Genomic DNA, 21,450 nt, shown 5'->3' with positions numbered 1-21,450 from the left:
GGATTGAATTGTAGCATACATGTACTTATGCTTTTGATCATGTTCCTTTTTGCATTTTGTTGCTTATTATGGTGCTCAAGTTGTACAAACACTCCCTGGACCTCACAAGTCCGTTGCAAAGTGATGCACATGTTTAGGGGGAGATGTGTTACAACTTGACCCTTTGAGACTAACCATGTGCTTGAGTTTGATAATTTAGTCTTGAAGGAGGATTGAAAGGGAAAAGGTGGACTTGGACCATGAAAGACTTCCACTGCACTCCGATGAGAGGGTAACTAATTCCAAGTTCATCTCATGAAATCTTATTGCCATTTGCTCTTAATTGAAGACTTTGGTGAGGCAATGGGGTTAAAAGGCCAAGATTGATCCCGTTTTGGTGCTTCATGCCAAAGGAGGAGAAAATAAAGGCCAAAGTGATAAATGGATCAGCTACCACTTGAGAGATTTTGAAAATAGTAGAATAGAGTTTTTGTTTTGTCAAAAGCTTTTATTGTCTCTTATTGTCTCTATTGTCAAAAGTTGGCTTCTTGTGGGGAGAAGTGTTGATTATGGGAAATAGGGGGAGTTTTTGAACTCTTTGATCAATCTCTTTTGGAATGACTCTCTTTATGCCTCAACATGTGTGTTTGACATAGAAATAGAGATTTGAGTTTGATTTGCAAAAACAAACCAAGTGGTGGCAAAGGATGATCCATATATGCCAAAATTGAATCAAAACCAATTTGAAGTGATTTTGCACTTGTTCTAGTTGCTTTATGTTGTGTTGGCATAAATCACCAAAAAGGGGGAGATTGAAAGGGAAATGTGCCCTTGGGCCATTTCTAAGTATTTTGGTGATTGAGTGTCAACACAAGTGCTTAAAGGTGAATCAATACCCATGGATGAACAAAGTGAAAATCTAGAGCAAAGGTATGTTTCTAAGTCTTAGTACATTGGTTTTGTGTACTAATATACTTGTCTAAGTATTAGAAACAGGAAGAAGAAGAAGAGAAGAAAGTTGGCTGTGTATAGCCAAGAGGCTGTCTCGGTCTGGGGCACCGGACTGTCCGGTGGTGCACCGGACAGTGTCCGGTGCGCCAGGCTATCTCGGCCGAAGAGGCCGCTCTCGGGAATTTGCTGACGGCGTACGGCTAAAATTCACCGGACTGTCCGGTGTGCACCGGACTGTCCGGTGAGCCAACGGTTGGCCAGGGCCAACGGTCGGCCGCGCGATCCGCGCGGGACACGTGGCCGAGCCAACGGTCGGGAGGGGGCACCGGACTGTCCGGTGTGCACCGGACATGTCCGGTGCGCCAACGGCTCCCGCATCTGCAACGGTCGGCTTCGCCATTTAAGGAAAGGAATCGGGCACCGGACAGTGTCCGGTGTGCACCGGACTGTCCGGTGCGCCCGACGATAGAAGGCAAAGATGGCCTTCCAGATTTGTTCTCAACGGCTCCTAGCTGCCTTGGGGCTATAAAAGGGACCCCTAGGCGCATGGAGGAGAATACCAAGCAACTCTTGAGCATTCTTGATCATCCACACTCAGTCTTTGCACATCCGTTTGTGATTCTAAGTGATTCGAGCTCTGTTCTTGTGAGAAACTGTGAGATAGTCTTTAAGCTCGAATCTTGGCCGTGTGTGTGCGCGTTTCGCTGTGGATTTGTGTGTGTTGCTTCCCTCCCTTACTCCGTGCTTCTTTGTGAATCTTAAGTGTAAGGGCGAGAGACTCCAATTTGTGGAGATTCCTCGCAAGTGGGATAAAGATAAGCAAGGCAAAATACTGTGGTATTCAAGTGGGTCCTTGGACCGCTTGAGAGGGGTTGATTGCAACCCTCGTCCGTTGGGACGCCACAACGTGGAGTAGGCAAGTTTTGTACTTGGCCGAACCACGGGATAAATCACCGTGTTTCCTCTGTGTTGAATTCTCTGTGATTGTCTTATTGTGCAAGATCTTCTCTTTAGCCACTTGGCAATTATTGTGCTAACCTCTAACAAGTTTTTGTGGCTATAAGTTAAGTTTCTACAGGATCACCTATTCACCCCCCCCCCCTCTAGGCGCTCTCAGGTCTGCTCGGTGAAGGTGGCGGCGCCAGTCTACCTAGACTGGTCCGACAAGCCCATCACCTTCGACCAGGCCGACCACCCCGACCATGTGCCGAGCCCGGGGAAATACCCGCTCGTCGTCGACCCCGTTGTCGGCAATGTCAGGCTCACCAAGGTCCTGATGGATGGGGGCAGCTGCCTCAACATCATCTACGCCGAGACCCTCAAGCTCCTGCGCATCGATCTGTCCTCCGTCCGAGCAGGCGCTGCGCCCTTCCACGGGATCATCCCTGGGAAGCGCGTCCAGCCCCTCGGGCGACTCGACCTCCCCGTCTGCTTCGGGACGCCCTCCAACTTCCGAAGGGAGACCCTGACGTTCGAGGTGGTCGGGTTCCGAGGAACCTACCACGCCGTACTAGGGAGGCCATGCTACACGAAGTTCATGGCCGTCCCCAACTACACCTACCTGAAGCTCAAGATGCCGGGCCCCAACGGGGTCATCACCGTCGGCCCCACGTACAAACACGCGTTCGAATGCGACGTGGAGTGCGTGGAGTACGCCGAGGCCCTCGCCGAGTCTGAGGCCCTCATCGCCGACCTGGAGAACCTCTCCAAGGAGGTGCCAGACGTGAAGCGCCATGCCGGCAACTTCGAGCCAGCAGAGACGGTTAAGGCCGTCCCTCTTGACCCCAGTGGCGACACCACCAAGCAGGTCCGGATCGGTTCCGGGCTCGACCCCAAATAGGAAGCAGTGCTCGTCGACTTTCTCCGCGCAAACGCCGACGTTTTTTCGTGGAGTCCCTCGGACATGCTCGACATACCGAGGGATGTCGCCGAGCACTCGCTGGATATTCGGGCCGAAGCCCGACCCGTCAGGCAGCCTCTGCGCCGATTCGACGAGGAGAAGCGCAGAGTGATTGGCGAAGAGATCCACAAGCTAATGGCAGCAGGGTTCATCAAAGAGGTATTCCATCCCGAATGGCTTGCCAACCCTATGCTTGTGAGGAAGAAAGGGGGGAAATGGCGGATGTGTGTAGACTACACTGGTCTCAACAAAGCATGTCTGAAGGTTCCCTACCCTCTGCCTCGCATCGATCAAATCGTGGATTCCACCGCTGGGTGCGAAACCCTGTCCTTCCTCGATGCCTACTTAGGGTATCACCAGATCCGGATGAAAGAGTCTGACCAGCTCGCGACTTCTTTCATCACGCCGTTCGACATGTACTGCTATGTCACCATGCCGTTCGGTTTGAGGAATGCGGGCGCGACGTACCAGCGGTGCATGAACCATGTGTTCGGCGAACACATCGGTCGCACAGTCGAGGCCTACGTCGATGACATCGTAGTCAAGACAAGGAAGGCTTCCGACCTCCTCTCCGACCTTGAAGTGACATTCCGATGTCTCAAGGCGAAAGGAGTCAAGCTCAATCCTGAGAAGTGTGTCTTCGGGGTGCCCCGAGGCATGCTCCTAGGGTTCATCGTCTCCGAGCGAGGCATTGAAGCCAACCCAGAGAAGATCGCGGCCATCACCAGCATGGGACCCATCAAGGACTTAAAAGGTGTACAGAGGGTCATGGGATGCCTCGCGGCCCTGAGCCGCTTCATCTCACGCCTTGGCGAAAGAGGTCTGCCTCTGTACCACCTCTTAAGGAAGGCCGAGTGTTTCGCTTGGACCCCTGAGGCCGAGGAAGCCCTCGGTAACCTGAAGGCGCTCCTTACGAAGGCGCCTGTCTTGGTGCCCCCGGCGGATGGAGAAGCCCTCTTGGTCTACGTCGCCGCGACCACTCAGGTGGTTAGCGCCGCGATTGTGGTCGAGAGGCAAGAGGAAGGGCATGCATTGCCCGTTTAGAGGCCGGTCTACTTCGTCAGCGAAGTGCTGTCCGAGACCAAGATCCGCTACCCACAAGTTCAAAAGCTGCTGTATGCTGTGATTCTGACAAGGCGGAAGCTGCGACACTACTTCGAGTCTCATCCGGTAACTGTGGTGTCATCCTTCCCCCTGGGGGAGATCATCCAGTGCCGAGAGGCCTCGGGCAGGATCGCAAAGTGGGCGGTGGAAATCATGGGCGAAACGATCTCGTTCGCCCCTCGGAAGACCATCAAGTCCCAGGTGTTGGCGGACTTCGTGGCCGAATGGGTTGACACCCAGTTGCCAACGGCTCCGATCCAACCGGAGCTCTGGACCATGTTTTTCGACGGGTCGCTGATGAAGACAGGAGCCGGCGCGGGCCTGCTCTTCATCTCGCCCCTTGGAAAGCACCTGCGCTACGTGCTGCGCCTCCATTTCCCGGCGTCCAACAATGTGGCCGAGTACGAAGCTCTGGTCAACGGGTTGCGGATCGCCATCGAGCTAGGGGTCAGACGCCTCGACGCCCGCGGCGATTCGCAGCTCGTCATCGACCAAGTCATGAAGAACTCCCACTGCCGCGACCCGAAGATGGAGGCCTACTGCGACGAGGTTCGGCGCCTGGAAGACAAGTTCTTCGGGCTCGAGCTCAACCACATCGCTCGGCGCTACAACGAAACCGCAGACGAGCTGGCTAAAATAGCCTCGGGGCGAACGACGGTCCCCCCGGACGTCTTCTCCCGGGATCTGCATCGACCCTCCGTCAAGATCGACGACGCGCCCGAGCCCGAGGCACCCTCGGCTCGGCCCGAGGCACCCTCGGCTCAGCCCGAGGTACCCTCGGCCCCCGAGGGCGAGGCACTGGACGTCGAGGAAGAGCAGAGCGGGGCCACGCCTGATCGAGATTGGCAGGCCCCGTACCTGCAATATCTCCGTCGAGGAGAGCTACCCCCCGACCAAGTCGAGGCTCGGCGGGTAGCGCGACGCGCCAAGTCGTTCGTCTTGCTGGGCGATGAAGAGGAGCTCTACCATCGCAGCCCCTCGGGCATCCTCCAGCGATGCATCTCCATCGCCGAAGGTCGGGAACTGCTGCAAGAAATACACTCGGGGGCTTGCGGCCACCACGCAGCGCCCCGAGCCCTTGTCGGGAATGCTTTCCGGCAAGGCTTCTACTGGCCAACGGCGGTGGATGACGCCACTAGAATTGTCCGCACCTGCGAAGGGTGCCAATTCTATGCGAAGCAGACCCACCTGCCCGCTCAGGCTCTGCAGACAATACCCATCACCTGGCCCTTCGCTGTATGGGGTCTGGACCTCGTCGGTCCCTTGCAGAAGGCGCCCGGGGGCTACACGCACCTGCTGGTCGCCATCGACAAATTCTCCAAGTGGATCGAGGTCCGACCTCTGAACAGCATCAGGTCCGAGCAGGCGGTGGCGTTCTTCACCAACATCATCCATCGCTTCGGGGTCCCGAACTCCATCATCACCGACAACGGCACCCAGTTCACCGGCAAAAAATTCTTGGATTTTTGCGAGGATCACCATATCCGGGTGGACTGGGCCGCCGTGGCTCATCCCATGTCGAATGGGCAAGTAGAGCGTGCCAACGGCATGATTCTACAAGGGCTCAAGCCTCGGATCTACAACGACCTCAACAAGTTCGGCAAGCGGTGGATGAAGGAACTTCCCTCGGTGGTCTGGAGCCTAAGGACGACGCCGAGTCGTGCCACGGGTTTCACGCCGTTTTTCCTGGTCTACGGGGCTGAAGCTATCTTGCCCACTGACCTGGAATACGGCTCCCCGAGGACGAGGGCCTACACCGATCAAAGCAATCAAGCTAGCCGAGAAGAATCGCTGGACCAGCTGGAGGAGGCTCGGGACAGGGCCTTACTACACTCGGCGCGGTACCAGCAGTCCCTGCGACGCTACCACGCCCGAGGGGTCCGGTCCCGAGACCTCCAGGTGGGCGATCTGGTGCTTCGGCTGCGGCAAGACGCCCGAGGGAGGCACAAGCTCACGCCCCCCTGGGAAGGGCCATTCGTCATCGCCAAAGTTCTGAAGCCCGGAACATACAAGCTGGCCAACAATCAAGGCGAGATCTACGGCAACGCCTGGAACATCAAACAGCTACGTCGCTTCTACCCTTAAGATGTTTCCAAGTTGTTCATATACCTCGCACCTACGCAAAGTTTAGTCGTCAAGGAAGGGTCGGCCTAGCCTCGGCAAAGCCCGACCCTCCCTCGGGGGCTAAAAGGGGGGAGACCCCCTCTGCGTCGAATTTTTCCTCGAAAAAGGATCTCTTTTTAGCAGGATTACTTTCGTGCTTCTTGACTACTTCGGAAAGCGGATCCTGGAAACGACGGAGTACACGTAAGCAGCCAAGGCTGACCGAGCCGAGGGACTCCTACGCCTCCGGGATACGGATACCTCACTCATCACCTTCTGCGATAAGTAACTCGCGCTCGGATAAAGCGACTCCGTGGACTGAACAAGTCTTCACGTTCGGAAGCTCTCCTGCCGAAGCAGTCCTTCAAGCTTTCTCGACTAAGTCGGGGACAGGGCCTCATGGACGGGTGAAAGTACGCGTAAGCGGCAAGGCCGACCGAGCCGAGGGATTCCCACGCCTCTGGGATACGGATACCTCACTCGCCCCTTCCGCGAGAAGCAACTCTCGCTCACACAAACATCCCTGTTACCGACAGAGTCCAGATGCTCGAAACAAGAGGAAAAAAGACACAGCTTCGCAAGCACGGCGAGGGTGTGTTTTCTGGCCTCGGCGGCCGCAGAAGGCACACGCTACAAGACGATCTGATCCTGCAGGCTCGGGTCTTCACGCTGAAGGGAGCCGTAGCACCCTCGGCATCGACAACGTCTTCAGCAAAGTCTGACCCAGCCTCGGACGGCGACGCGGTCCAGGGACCCCTCCGGGAATCCGGCCCGAGCAGGCGGCTCGGCCGGTTACCCCTGGGGCCTCGGCCAACCGGCTTCCAAGGGCGCCAGCCCGACCCGAGGCCTCGGCGGATCGACTTTGGCGTCGGCTCCGCTGACGGACAACACGGCTAGGCTCCGGCCAACCAGGTTCCCATTCTCGAGCCAACTCCGCCTCTGTTCATACTGATATCGCTACCCCTGGCCTCGGCTCATCGAAGGGCGGCCGAGGGGTCTCTTTAACTAAGCTAGAGGAGCCCCAGACAACAAGGCCGATCGGGCCGAGGGATTCCTACGCCTCCGGGATACGGATACCTCACTCGTCACCATGACACGGGGCGACTCATGCTTGGTAAAGCGGTTCAGATAATCAACAGGCGAGACTTAGTGCTCGAAAATGAGGAAAAAACACGGCTCCGTGCCGAAATTACATACATGTTCAGGCCCCGACAGCCGCAATGAACAAACACACCGGCATTCGAGATGCCATTACAAACGGAACTCCGGTTCCCCCTCCGCAGGTACGAACAACCCCACTTCGAGGGGGAAGGCCTGCGGAGCAACGGAAGGCCGACGAACGGCGCGCCGTCACCTGCTCCAGCAGCGGCGACGACGACGACTTCTGCTCCGGGGGGTCGAACAGCGGCAGCACTGACCCTAGGGCGGATGCTGCTGCCAGGAGGCCCCCGCCCACGACAAAACTCGTGAGGCAAGGACGGACAGAAGGCCGTAGAGTTGGAGGTCAGTCCGTGGCCGGCCCCGGCTATCGCGCCGGCGGAAGAACCTCTTCCAGCTGCCGTGGCGGACGCCGGCGCCGCGAGCGGCTCCGAAGCCACTCGCGTCTGAAGACCGGGCACGCTGCAGCTGCCAGCGCCACGGACAACAACCGCGCCCCCCCCATCACTAAGTGAAGGAGCGGGCCGCCGCCCACGCGGGGGCCGACCTCAACTCGGCGCACTCCCCTCCCCAGCCCTGGTGATGAAAATCCTTGAGGCTGAGGGAGGGGCAGAGGCCGCAGCCCGGCTCGCTTTCCCCCACCATCAAGTCGGAGGTCACCATCTCGGGTGACTGCCGGTGGAGGGGAGCAGCCGGGCTGCATGATGAAAATCCTTGAAGCCGAACGATGGCTGAGAGGTACCAACTCCCATGGAGTTGCGTTCCTCCAACGAGGAGGCGGAAAGACGGCGGATACCCCCCATCCGGGGGCTTGGAAGATGGAAAGACACGATGCATAAGGGAGGAAGAAGACATGGTTGCCTTCCGAAAGGAGTCTCCCTCCTTTTAAAGGCAACTCTCCCTACGTGCGCCCCCAGACGCCACGGGCTGAGTCTTCTCCAACACGCTCCAAGGCCCTCCTCTGCGACTCGGGGGCTGGGTCCCGCATGTCATGCAAACCAGCTCAGGGCAGAAGAGGCCAAACCGCCGCGCGTGGTGCGCACGACCGCCCAGCGGTTACGAGTGACCCCCCACTTTTGCCCAGACCAACGGGCGGAAGGGGCGGGCAGCCATGCAGGTGGCATGCAACCGCGCTAGGTGGACGCGCTTCTCCGACTTCTGACACGCCAGCTTGGAAGCCCAGGCCCACGCGTCAAGCAACCGGCGCGCCAGTTGCTGCATGCAAGCGACCGCACCGCCACTTGTGCCACCGTCGCGCCTCTTCGGTTACGGAGCCTATGCCGCGACTCGAGGCGACCCGGCGCGCGACCCAGCAGTGCCAGCCTGGCGCGTTGGTCAAAGCGATCGAAAGTGGGCCGGCAGTAATGGCGGTGGCAGGCGGGCGGGCGCAGCAGACACGTCGTCAGCCAGGCTCACGTCTCATCCTGGGACAGCAAGAGAGCCTCCTCCCACGGCGTGAAGACGGTGCACCCGTGACCTGTTCCTCGAACGGATCGCGCACGCGCAACGGCCGCCCCGCCAACCACTCGCCCCGTCGCATTAACTCCGCGGCGGGACACGCGGCGCCTCTGGCGGGAGAAGCGCGCGACGCTTCGCCTTCGCCGTAATAACCGCGTCAAAAAGAGGTACGCCACGTCGTTCGATTTCGTTTCCTTTTCCTTTTTCCTCTTTCTCTATCTCTTGCAACAGGGACCGGGAAAGGGGGATACCCCGAAAAGGATCCTTCTCCGCGAAGGAACCGGGCTCCGAGCCCCCCCTACTAATCAGGGGTTCGAAGACTGGCCCTCCGAAGGGTTCAACAGTCGCCTCAGATCGCGTGGGCCCGACACCCACTACTGGTCAGGGGTTCGAAGGCCAGCCCCCCGAAGGGTTCCATGGCCGCCTCAGGCTACTCGGGCTCCGCGCCCATTACTGATCAGGGGTTCGAAGGCTGGCCCCCGAAGGGTTCACAGTCACCTCAGACACCGAGCGAGGGATGACCAGGGGTACGTTCGATACATAACCGAGGCTCGGGCTGCGCTCCCGAGGTACCCTAGGACATTTCCGAGACCAGCGGGAACGATCTTGTAACGGAATCCCATCGGAGGGAGGCATCGAGCCCTCGGACCCCGTCGCCAGGGGACCGGGTCCGGCAAATCACCCGCAGGTACTTTTGGGCGTGCCTCTGGGCCCCTAGCCGACCCCCAACGAACGGGGCACGGACGTCCACTCGGATTACCCGCTTGCAGCTCACCGGAGACACCATGTTCGGTGCCCATCGAGGGTAACATGGCGCACTCCCCCCCTCCTCCTTGCGGAAAGGCGACGTAGGGGCGTATGTAAAAAAGTCGAGTCTGTCCCTGATCGTCCTCTCGCCCTGTGCAGAGGCTCGGGGGCTGCTCTCGCAAAAACCGGCTCCGGCCAAACCGTTGACAGCGTCAACATACCAGCCCGAGAGCTTGGGCCCCGACCGTGCACCCGGGCTACGGCCAGTTCGCATGAGGGAACGACCAGACCAGCCGAAGCATTACGCAAGGTATTAAGACCTCGAAGGAGTGTAACCACTCCTCCGAGGCCTCGGGGGCTACACCCGGCGGGTGCGCTCGCGCGCACCCACCGGAACAAAATGCAACCGAGAAAGGCTGGTCCCCTTGCAAAAAAGTGCGACGAAAGCCTCCAAGCGAGTGCTAACACTCCCTTCGAGGCTCGGGGGCTACTGTCGGGGACCATAATTAGGGGTACCCTCAAGACGCCTAATTCTCAGCTGGTAACCCCCATCAGCATAAAGCTGCAAAGGCCTGATGGGTACGATTAAGTCAGGGATCAGTCCACACGAGTGACTCGATCACGCTTCACCCGAGCCTAGCCTCGGCCAAGGGCAGCCGACCTCGAGAGACTTCCGTCTCGCCCGAGGCCCCCCTTTTTACGGTGGACACATCACCGGCTCGCCCGAGGCCTTGGCTTCGCTCAGAAGCAACCCTGACTAAATCGCCACACCGACTGACCGAGTTGCAGGAGCATTTAACGCAAAGGTGGCCTGACACCTTTATCCTGACACGCGCACCCCCGGCAGAGCCGACGTGACCGCCGTCACTCCACCGCTCCACTGACCAGTCTAACAGGAGGACAGCGCCGCCTGCGCCACTCCGACTGCGGTGCCACTCGACAGAGTGAGTCTGACAGACAGTCAGGCCTTGCCAAAGGCGCCACGGCGAACTCCGCTCCGCCCGACCCCAGGGCTCGGACTCGGGCTAAGACCCGGAAGACGGCGAGCTCCGCTCCGCCCGACCCCAGGGCTCGGACTCGGGCCAAGACCCGGAAGACGGCGAACTCCGCTCCGCCCGACCCCAGGGCTCGGACTCGGGCTAAGACCCGGAAGACGGCGAACTCCGCTCCGCCCGACCCCAGGGCTCGGACTCGGGCTAAGACCCGGAAGACGGCGAACTCCGCTCCGCCCGACCCCAGGGCTCGGACTCGGGCTAAGACCCGGAAGACGGCGAACTCCGCTCCGCCCGACCCCAGGGCTCGGACTCGGGCTAAGACCCGGAAGATGGCGAACTCCGCTCCGCCCGACCCCAGGGCTCGGACTCGGGCTAAGACCCGGGAGACGACGAAACTCCGCTCCGCCCGACCCCAGGGCTCGGACTCGGGCTAAGACCCGGAAGACGACGAAACTCCGCCTCGCCCGACCCCAGGGCTCGGACTCCGCCCTGGCCTCGGCCGAACGACCTCCGCCTCGCCCGACCCCAGGGCTCGGACTCGGGCTAAGACCCGGGAGACGACGAAACTCCGCCTCGCCCGACCCCAGGGCTTGGACTCCGCCCTGGCCTCGGCCGAACGACCTCCGCCTCGCCCGACCCCATGGCTCGGACTCGGCCTCGGCAACAGAAGACAGACTCAACCTCGGCTTCGGAGGAGCCCCCACGTCACCCTGCCTAGGGCACAGACCCGCCATGTCAACAGGAAGCGCCATCATCGTCCTACCCCGAATCGACTCGGGTCACGGAGAACAAGACCGGCGTCCCATCCGGCCAGCTCCGCCGGATGGGCAATGATGGCGCTCCACAAGCTCTGTGACGACGGCGGCCCCCAGCTCTCTTACGGAAGCAGGGCGACGTCAGCAAGGACTCGACCGCTCCAACAGCTGTCCCTCCGCCAGGCTCCGTCGCACCTCCGACAGCCACGACATCACGCCAGCAAGGTGCCAAGACCTCTCCGGCTGCCACATTGGCATGTACCTAGGGCGCTAGCTCTCTCTCCGCTAGACACGTAGCACTCTGCTACACCCCCATTGTACACCTGGATCCTCTCCTTACGACTATAAAAGGGAGGACCAGGGCCTTCTTAGAGAAGGTTGGCCGCGCGGGACCGAGGACGGGACAGGCGCTCTCTTGGGGCTGCTCGCTTCCCTCACCCGCGTGGACGCTTGTAACCCCCCTACTGCAAGCGCACCCGACCTGGGCGCGGGACGAACACGAAGGCCGCGGGACTTCCACCTCTCTCACGCTCGGCTCCGGCCACCTCGCCTCTCCCCCCTTCGCGCTCGCCCACGCGCTCGACCCATCTGGGCTGGGGCACGCAGCACACTCACTCGTCGGCTTTGGGACCCCCCTGTCTCGAAACGCCGACAGAACTACACTGATGTGTGATCTTCCATGGACACCTCATCCTTGAAACAATTTCTATGTTGTTTGTGAAGTGATCAAGCAACATCTATTATCTCTGTTGGATCAAAAAAGGCATACCACTTTCATGTGTGGTCTCTTTTCCCTTGACTTTGGTAGTGACTACACGTATACAAGTTCCCTTTGCATCCTTTGTTGTAAAGGTGAAGGCTTTGGAGCTTTTTAGTGTTGAAAGACAACTTATTAGCTCTCAAAATGGAGATCTGTTTCCCCTGCTGCTGTGATGCAGGAGTTTGTTCATTCACTCTCTTATTAATCCCTATATTCCTTAACCAAGTGGATAATTCATCTCGCATGAAGAAAGGGACGAACAACATGACCAAATGAATTTTTACCCAAATACATAATCTCTTGTTAATATGAGTGAGCTCTCGACCGTTGGCTTACCGATGGTACTGAGGGGACTTGCTCAATGTCAAAAGTAGTTCAACAAGTTGGTTTTACTAACTTGTAACTGCATTTTGAACAAAGGTTGAGTTTAGAGATTGTTTTATCGAGTTGTCTAAACTCACTTTTGAACAACCCTTCTTAAGGAAGTATTTACAAGAATCGAGATTAAGTCGACCAGAAACCACCTAGTCATTGCTCTAGTCATGCCTCGATCGTCTCACGCGTGCTTTTCCAGTGTGTGTGATCATGTCGAGCCGTGACTAGTGTTGGACACAATGGACTGGTTGTAAAGTCTGTATCTACATATCCCTCCGCTGGTGATTCTCTCGAATCTATACCATCTTTCGTGGACTTGAATTCTCGGGTTAACCACATGTTAACCGCGACAGTATTCGACATCCACACCCGTCCCATGTGCTATGAATTTCCTGTAACCACTTGTTGGTAAACCTCTTTCTGTGTGTTTTACCCAAGAGGTTGCATCTGGTTCTGTTTGGGTAAGATCGCGTATTTGCCGCTCGCTCAACAGACTCAGATAGTACAATGTCATCAGAAAAAAGCAAACTGCACACATGGAACCTTATGTGTTCCCATGGCAGACATCGTCTCTATTGGTGGACATTTCTAAATTAGCCTAAGGCGATACATGTTATGTCCACTAGAGAAACCACATTCTGAGACACTCGCCTTTGCTTGGTACTGCTTTATTATTATCGCTGATATGGACATGAGTTACATGCTTCTCTACTCTTAGTAGTCTTTCGCTCCGAATCTCGGGACGAGATTCTTTTAAGGGGGGAGGGCTGTAACACCCCAGGTGTTTATATTCCGCTCGACAGCGAGTATGGGTGTAAGCACGTAATCAGTGGATAAAACAGATGCCAAAATTTTAGACATCTTCGCCTATCGCGATTTTAATATCGCATCTGTTCCGTTTGTCGCGAGTTCAACATCGTTTTTATTTATTCGGGCTCTTCCAAAATTTTCGTGATATTCGGAACATCGTTGTTCCGAAAATCGGTGCGTTCGATGATTATTTAAAAATTCGTCGCTCGCGCGAATACAAATTCGGAAGCCCGACTCACTCGGACGATTTTATACCAAACAGATTGAGAAGAACTCGACGATTAAAATGTTTGAGGCAAAATAATCTGTGTCACGCCTTTTCTGAGAAAAATCGTGCGCGAGGTTATAATCCAATTTATTCTTCAGCACGCTGTTTCGAAGACAAAATCGCATATACGTTCGCAGATATTGTTTTGGCTAATTTCGGTCGAATTACGTCGAACAAATTATCAGTGTCGAAATCAGTTTATTTCGGTCTGTCGTTTCTTGCCCGATCCAAAATTTTGGATATAAATGACGGGTGTAAATTCATCTGATTCCAAGTAATCGCTAAATCAAAACCGTGATTGCGCGTCCGAGAATCATAATTGAGCTTCGATTCTCGGGTAAATTACCGTGACCATGAAATCATGTGTTCAGACCGCAGGTAAATTTATTGAATTTCGAATCGAATCAAACTATGTCGCAATACGGTCGACTTTTTTGTTATCACTAGAAATCGTGATCAAAATATCTTTGATTGCCGATAAAAAAGAGAGAAAAGAAAATCTGGAAAAAAGAAGAAAATATCCTACGTACCATCTCTATCCTCACCGCCCTCTCTCTGCTTCCTATCGTCAAAGCCAGACACGCATCAATATCTCTCCTCCTCTCCCATATTGGTGCTCGCTCTGGAGCTTATCTCCCACCGCCGATCGCTGATCTTCCTGGCCGTGCCGCTCAACGTGTGGAGAAAAAAAATCCCACCGCCCCAGCCAGGTCTTCTTCCCCCTGCGCGCTTATCTTCAGCCGCCGTTCAGTGTTCGTGGGACAGAGAAAAATCTGGCCGTCGTTCTTCACGCGCAGCTCCGTCGTGCTCCATTTTCTCTGGCCGCTACTCTGGCCGGCGTTCTCTGCTTGCTTCAGCTCCAGCGCCCAGCCTCAGCTCGCGCCCAAGCTCCTGCGCGTCTCTCAGCCCTGCGCGCGAGCTCAGCATCTCCCTGCGCACCGCGGCATCGCCTCTCCATGACCGCGGTCTCCTCCAGCTCACCGGAGCTCTCTGTCGCGCCTGCTGCTTCCCCGGCCATGGTAGTCGCTGCTCCAGCCCATGGCCGAGCTCGCCCTAGCGCCGTCCCTCTGTTTCTTTCTGCCGCGAGCAGCTCCCTGGTGCTCGGACCCAGCTCCGCGCGCTTCCTGCTCCCATGGCCAGCGGTGCTCTAGCCCCTGTGTCGCGCGTCTGAGTCGCCCTCCAGCGCCGCGCCCGACTCCAGCCAGCCCTGCTCCTCTTTCTCCCTGCCGTGCGCTTGCCAACTCGGATTTTGCCGGCCGCCATTCTCTAACCTATGTGTCGGTCGGTGTCGTGGAGTTTTTGTTTGATCAACTCGTCGTCGCGTCGTTTACCGTCGAGTCGTCAAACACGTCATCCTCTGCTCAAACCCCACCTCACCAGCTCGCTCCCGACGTCAGCTGAAAGTCGTTGTCGTTCCGCGCGTCAGCAAGAAATCTCAAGAATCGGGTGAAGACGGAATTAACAGCGCGATATTCCCAAGCGCTCGACAAATTGCCTCGATCAGAAAATCGCTACCGATCTCGCGGATTCGTGTCAGCTGTTGAAACGGTAAGCTGATGAAGTGTTTAGAATAGTTCGAACATTAAATAAATTAATGTGTTAGTGCGATGCTCATTAGGTGCTCGATAAATTGCGTGAGTCACGAAACTCTCGTCGACTTCGCAGTTCTTGCGATTATCGAGCCAGGTTCAGTTATAGCGAATTATTTCGCTATTTCGGTCAATTAGCTGGATTAGTGTACCGAGTAGAATATTAATAGGCCTATGTGATGATGAAATATTTTAATCACTTATAAACATGAAGTATAATTTATAAAGCAAGGGATTAGTTCAGAATTTAATTAATTAACTGATAAGTTGTGATTAGGCTAATTGTATTTTATGTGTATAGTTTGTTGTTAGTGATGTTTGCGTTCGATTCGATTAATCTAGAGAAGCGCAATTATTGCGCTCAGTCGTACGTTAATAACTAGTGTTTCCGGATAAAATAGTGCAACACATCGTCGCTAGGTGTTTAATTCGCTATCGCGTAGCACTATTTAGATTTGTGCTATTCCTGCCTATATGCATTCATGTGCATTATGCAAATCATTTAGGTTCGTTGGTTGACTGCGTGATGCGGAAGATGAGCCAAGTCGACCCCAAGCGCGGGCTAATCCGCAGGATGATGCTGATGGACAAACCTGAAGATGGTTAAATCAAGCGAATGTTCGGTCGAGGGATACTCGTCAAGCGGACGTCATCTAACAAACACTAACCTAGTGTTTATTCCAGGCAAGCCCCGGTGCATGCAACCCCTTCCTTGTGTTTTTAAATAATTTTTGCACACTTTAAGTCTAGTGAAATGTGCATTAGGTTTATAGGAGTTGCTTGGAAACCCTTTGATGCATTGCCTTCCTTGATATCCATACCTTTATAGATACTTCTGGTGAAGTATCAAAATATGATTTACAAAAATGCTTAGCCCTGCTCAGATCTTGTGGATAGAGGTTGTCTTTTGCATTAAGGCCTAGCTCAGGGGTTATCTTGAGGAAAGATGGCTTCTACCTGCAAGAATATTTTTCATTGGGAGCGTGGTGGGATCTTACTGCAAAGTTCCCTATAATGCTCTTTTCATCCTAAGGAATACAAACAATCCTAAGGATGGAAGTACTTAAATCGGGACTTGGGTTAGGAACAGGTGATGCTCCACCTAGGTTAATTAAGGATTGGATGCGTATGTAGGCCTGTATGATCAAGGACTATCTTAACTGGCCACATGCCCTGGAAATGGGACAGGGTAAGCTTGAACCCGGCTATTCCATACATGAAAAGACAATCGCGCACTGGGAGTGGAGAGATGGCGAGAGTGACACGTACCCTCCTGGCAAAGGACCGCCTAAAAAGGGTGGTGTGCTCTCGGGTGGCGCGGACCTGTTCATGCAGTGGAGGATCCGTGGGAATGGTTGACATATGCAAGGGTTAAGTGCTACATATGTCGTGTGGTTAGAGATCCTCAGCTGAGTAAATCGATTTGGATCGCCGTTATATCCCCGGAGAGTGGAACTTGATCGCTGCCCTGCAACCTAAGTCAGGATGTAAACATTATGAATAAAAATGATGTTGTATTGATGAGATGGTGAAATTAGACTAGATGCTACCAGAGTATATTAATATTTAATCTGGCGTTAAAATATTGAAAGTAAGGACTCACTTTAGTAAGCTATTTCTGCAAAAGTATCTAAGTTGATTCTTGCTAAAGCCTTTTCCTTGATTCCTACTTAACCAGCATATCCTTGAGAGTTTTTTCTTTAGTCGGGTAAGTCTTGCTGAGTAATTCCATACTCAGGGTTTTATCCCCTATTGTTTTTCAGGTCATAGTTTTGTGCTGCTGATGATGGTGTTACGTGCCGGTGGGCTCGACCTTCTTATTAGTCTAAGTAGCCCTTCTATACTTCTTACTGAGGATGGTCACTTGAGCTAGCATATATTTCAAACTTATACTTTTGTAATCACTCCGATAAAATAATGTAAATTTTTTGTAACCTGTAAAATTTGGTAATAAGATTTCCGCTGCAAAAATGTTGTGTGTGTGATTGGTGTTACTTAATCTTGTGATCCTGGTTGTAAGTGGTTTATCCGATGTCCTTGGGGCAATCGGACGGATCCTGTTAAGTTATTTAGTGCACATGCATGGCTGTCTGAGGTCTTTGAGACAAGGACATGTGCATGTGGGCCCAATAACTTGGGAGGTTCTGCCACACTGTTCATCAGATACATAAAGAAGGCTGGCGCATTTGTCAAGCCAAAGGACATAACTGTATACTCATATAACCCATACTTGGTGATGAATGCTGTCTTCGGTATGTCTGAGGGTCGGATTCTGAGTTGATGGTACCCTGATCTCAGATCTATCTTCGAGAATACGCTGGCACCTCTGAGTTGGTCAAACAGATCTTCTATTCTTGGCAGGGGGTACTTGTTCTTAATGGTGACTTCATTCAGGGCTCTGTAATCTATGCACATCCTTTTGGTACCATCTTTCTTCTCTACAAACAATACTGGAGCGGCCCAAGGCGAGGTACTTGGTCTGATGTAACCCTTGTCTAACAGCTCATCTATCTGCTTCTTGAGTTCCACCAATTCAGGTCCAGACACTCGATAGGCTCTTTTAGAAATGGGGGCGGTACCAGGGATAAGCTCTATGGCAAATTCGACCTTTCTCTCGGGTGGCATGCCCGTTAATTCTTCAGGAAACACATCTGAAAAGTCCGACACAACCCTGATAGCCTCAAGCGGGTTGGCCTCCTTACTATCAACCGAAATTTGGTGACAATCTCCCTTCGCTGTTTTAGGCATCCTTAGCTCAGCCACTACCTCCTCTCCGGACGGGGACTTCAATGTTATGGTCCTCTTGTCACAGCTAACATTCGCTTCATACTTCATTAACCAATTCATTCCTAGGATGACATCTACCCCAGGGGTGTCTATTACTATTAGGTCGCTGGGGAACCCTATCCCCCTTATTTCCACCCTTATATTTGAGCATATCTTATCTGCTTGCACTTTACCACCGACCGAATTAATCCTCATGGGCGGCATCATTGCCTCTACTGAGATGTTATGCATTTCTACCCATGTTGCAGTGACAAATGAATGAGTTGCACCCGTATCAAATAGCACTTTTGCGGGATGAGATTCGACTGAGAACATACCTACCGCCACATCTGGTGCATCCTAGATCGCTTTGGCCTCCAAGTGGTTCACCTTTCCACGGTTGTACGCTTGGCCACGATTACCTGCTGCCTGTTGAGGTACACCTTGCCTTGTTGGAGCATTGGGGTTGGTCTGCTGCTGCGCCATCTTCTTTGGACAATGCATTGTCCAGTGGCCTTGTTCTCCACAGTGGAAGCATCCTCTGCCTCCTCCTTGTGCTGGGGCTGCTTGGTTGTTCTGATTCGATGTTGGGGCAGGAAGGCGAGGTGCCTGGTTGTTCTGCCTCTAATACTGGTTACTTCCCTGCTGGCTGTTCTGACGATACTGCTGCTGCTGTGGGTACTGCCTCTGAGACTGCTGCTGATACGGGCACTGACTCTGATGCTGATATCCTTGTGGGTGACCATGCTTGCCTTGCTGAGATGAACTTCCTGAGAAGCGAGGGCGGCTGTTGCTCCCGGACTGTGGCCCACTCATCTTGCGCTTCCGATCTTCCATTTCCTTGCGCTTCCTCTCGGTCATGATTGCCCTATCGATCAGGTGCTGGAAGGTGGGGAAGGTGTGGTTCATCAGCTGGTAATGCAGGGGATCCACCAAACCCCTCATGAACCTGTACTGCCTTTTAGCATTAGTGTTGACGTCTTCAGGTGCATAACGGGATAGCTGCAGAAACCTGTCCCTGTATTCACTAACAGACAGGGGTCCCTGCTTTAGAGCCAGAAATTCCTCCTTCTCCACGATCATCAGTCCCTCTGGAACATGGTACCGACGGAAACTCTCGCTGAATTCCTCCCAAGTGATGGCTTCGGGGTCAGCATGGGTGGCGAGGTAGGACTCCCACCAGGACTGGGCTGCTCCCCTTAGCTGGCGGGGACTATACAGAACCTTCTCCCTGTCGTCACATTGGGCGGTGCGCAGTTCCCTTTCCACTGCACGCAGCTAGTCTTCTGCATCCATGGGGTTAGCAGAATGGGTGAAGGTAGGAGGGTGTCCTCTCATGAACTCGCCACGTTTGTCCCGTGGCATCTGAGGCATCTGCACTTGCAACTGGGGTTGGGGTTGCTGTTGAGCCTGCTGCATGGCTGCCAGAGTCTGCCCAATAGCCTGCACTGCCTGAGTTTGCATCAAGAACATCTGCTCCACTGTCATCGGGGGTGGCGGGGGAGGCTGTCTCTGATGTTCCTCCTGCTGGGCACGCTGCTCTTGCTGAACACGCCTGTTACATCGGCGCCTGTTGTCAGACATCTGTGGAAGACATTCACACATCAGCATTGATCTTACAATCCTTCAGCATAAGAAAAGGGAATGCTGGGCCAAGCGGGGGGGGGGGGGGGAGGGAGAGAGGGGGGAAGGGGGCGGCTGGGCCGGCCGAGATGGGCCAGGGAGGAGAGGTGGGCTGAATTCTATTTTTTTCCTTTTCTTTCTCTTTTCTATTTATTTCAGTTTGACATTATGTGCAAATAAATGATTAGATGAAAGATCAAGCAAACCATTCATCAAACAAAAAAACAAATGCTTTCTAACATGATGCAACAACCATTGTTCCCTTAGGGTTTAACCTACTAGATTATAATTACATTTACAATTAAAAATAACCACTCTTCTTCTATAGAAAAGAGAAGGAGGAGATTGGGGAAGATGTGAAGAGAGGAGTAACACCTGAATTTGTGAATATGAGCAAAGAAATTTTTATACCCCAAATTCAGGGTGTTACAATAAAATTGGATGGTTTCAATGATATTTTTGTTGTCTCTCTGAAGGATATTATGAATAATCACCTCAAATAATTGTTGGGGCTTTGGTTGGTTACAATACATTTCTATCAAATAAAATAAATCTTTCCAAACTGATCTGAGCATGCCAAGGCAAATGAAGTAGCACTACGGGCCCCATGCACCCTTGAAGTGGAGCACCAAGTTCACTGAATGTTTTTAGCGTGGTAATCACGTGGTGCTGTGAGATCTCATAACCATTGCCTAGAAGCACAAGAAGTTTCTTGTTAATTCCTGATTCAATCATAGTCTCAACATAGTCTCAACAGCCTTCAACTTTCCAACCTTTATCAAATATGCAAGTCTTGCAAACACATTTTCATGCATTGCTCGTTTTCTACATACAAGAGATCTGCAATTTGATCCATGAGAATTCTTGCCAAGTTTTATCAGCGATTGCGCCATCGACATGCTCAAATATCTTGGCCAGAACAGAAGAGAAGTTGGCTAGAGTTGAAGTATCTTCACAGGCACCAATAAGATCAATTAATCTATATATGGAACCTACTATTTCAAGAGAGCAAGTAAGATTAATGTAGTATGTTGGAACAAATATAACTGCAATTGCGGTAGCGATTGTAAAAATAAGATCTGGTGACCATATGGAAATTATCTCTGTTATTTGAGGGACGAGTATTTTACTGAACTCAATTCTGCTTGCCTCAAATTCAGATAGGGATATGCATGCCATGAGAGCTTGAGTTGTGTTTGCCAATTAAATGTCAATGTCCATGAATTCTAGCAGAGAAAAGAATGATCTCATCTTTCGTTCAGCTGGTCTTTTCATATGCTATTTGCAAAAAAACAAAAGACCAAGGAGCTAAAAATGCCACATAATATGAAACTAAATTAGATAAAAGAGCACGAGTAACACCATTTGTTTTGTTCTCATGGTACATCTACATCTTTCTCATTGACGTATGAAACTAGACTAGATGCACAAGTTGCATATGTTGGGAGGTTGGATATGGTTTTCTCCCATTTTTTCCACTGTGGTTTCCTTCGTGAGAGCTTGCCCATGACAACAATTGTAAGAGTATGGAGACCACGACGATCCAGCAAGACTTCTGCGACGGGTTGTGAAATACAGAGAAGATACACGCCCAAAGCCATGGTGTTTGGATTTTTTTGTTATTCTATTTTTCATAATGTGTCTTCCTCTAACATGCCTTAATTTGCAATTTTGGCATAACTAATGATTGAAAAAACATATGCATGTAAAAAAATACTAAACATATTTGTGAAGTTAAACATGATGTTACTTAAGAAAAGATGTTGTTAACAGAATAAGATTAATATTGAAATGGAAACATATGTAAATTAGAATCATCCAACAAAGCTAAGAGATGTCCATGCTTTGAGAACCTTCTTCGGATCACGACCGCATAAGTAGTTCTTCAAGACTCAACGAAGGCTGCCACAACTCCACAAATACATGATATGCATCCTCATGCCCGTCGTCGACGCCATAAACACGGACACCTCAGTTCCCCGCTCCATCAATTTAGAAACGAGCAAGCAAGCAGCCAATCGCTCACCCCATACGCACCAATCTGACTCACAAGTTCCGTTCGCATCAGTATCGCCAGCACTCCACCTGCAGCTACCAATTGAGACCTCC

At 53.1% G+C, this 21,450-nt stretch overlaps 1 pseudogene; it reads right to left on the bottom strand.

Moving 5' to 3' along the window:
- LOC103655737 (uncharacterized) overlaps positions 1-20,728 on the bottom strand; it is a 36,668-nt pseudogene extending 15,940 nt beyond the window's left edge.
- Positions 20,729-21,450: the final 722 nt, after the last annotated feature.

Source organism: Zea mays, chromosome 4 (assembly GCF_902167145.1).
Source record: "Zea mays cultivar B73 chromosome 4, Zm-B73-REFERENCE-NAM-5.0, whole genome shotgun sequence".
NCBI classification, from domain to species: domain Eukaryota; kingdom Viridiplantae; phylum Streptophyta; class Magnoliopsida; order Poales; family Poaceae; genus Zea; species Zea mays.
The sequence above is the reverse complement of the archived record's forward strand: the minus strand, read 5'-3'. Positions and strand labels throughout refer to the sequence as shown.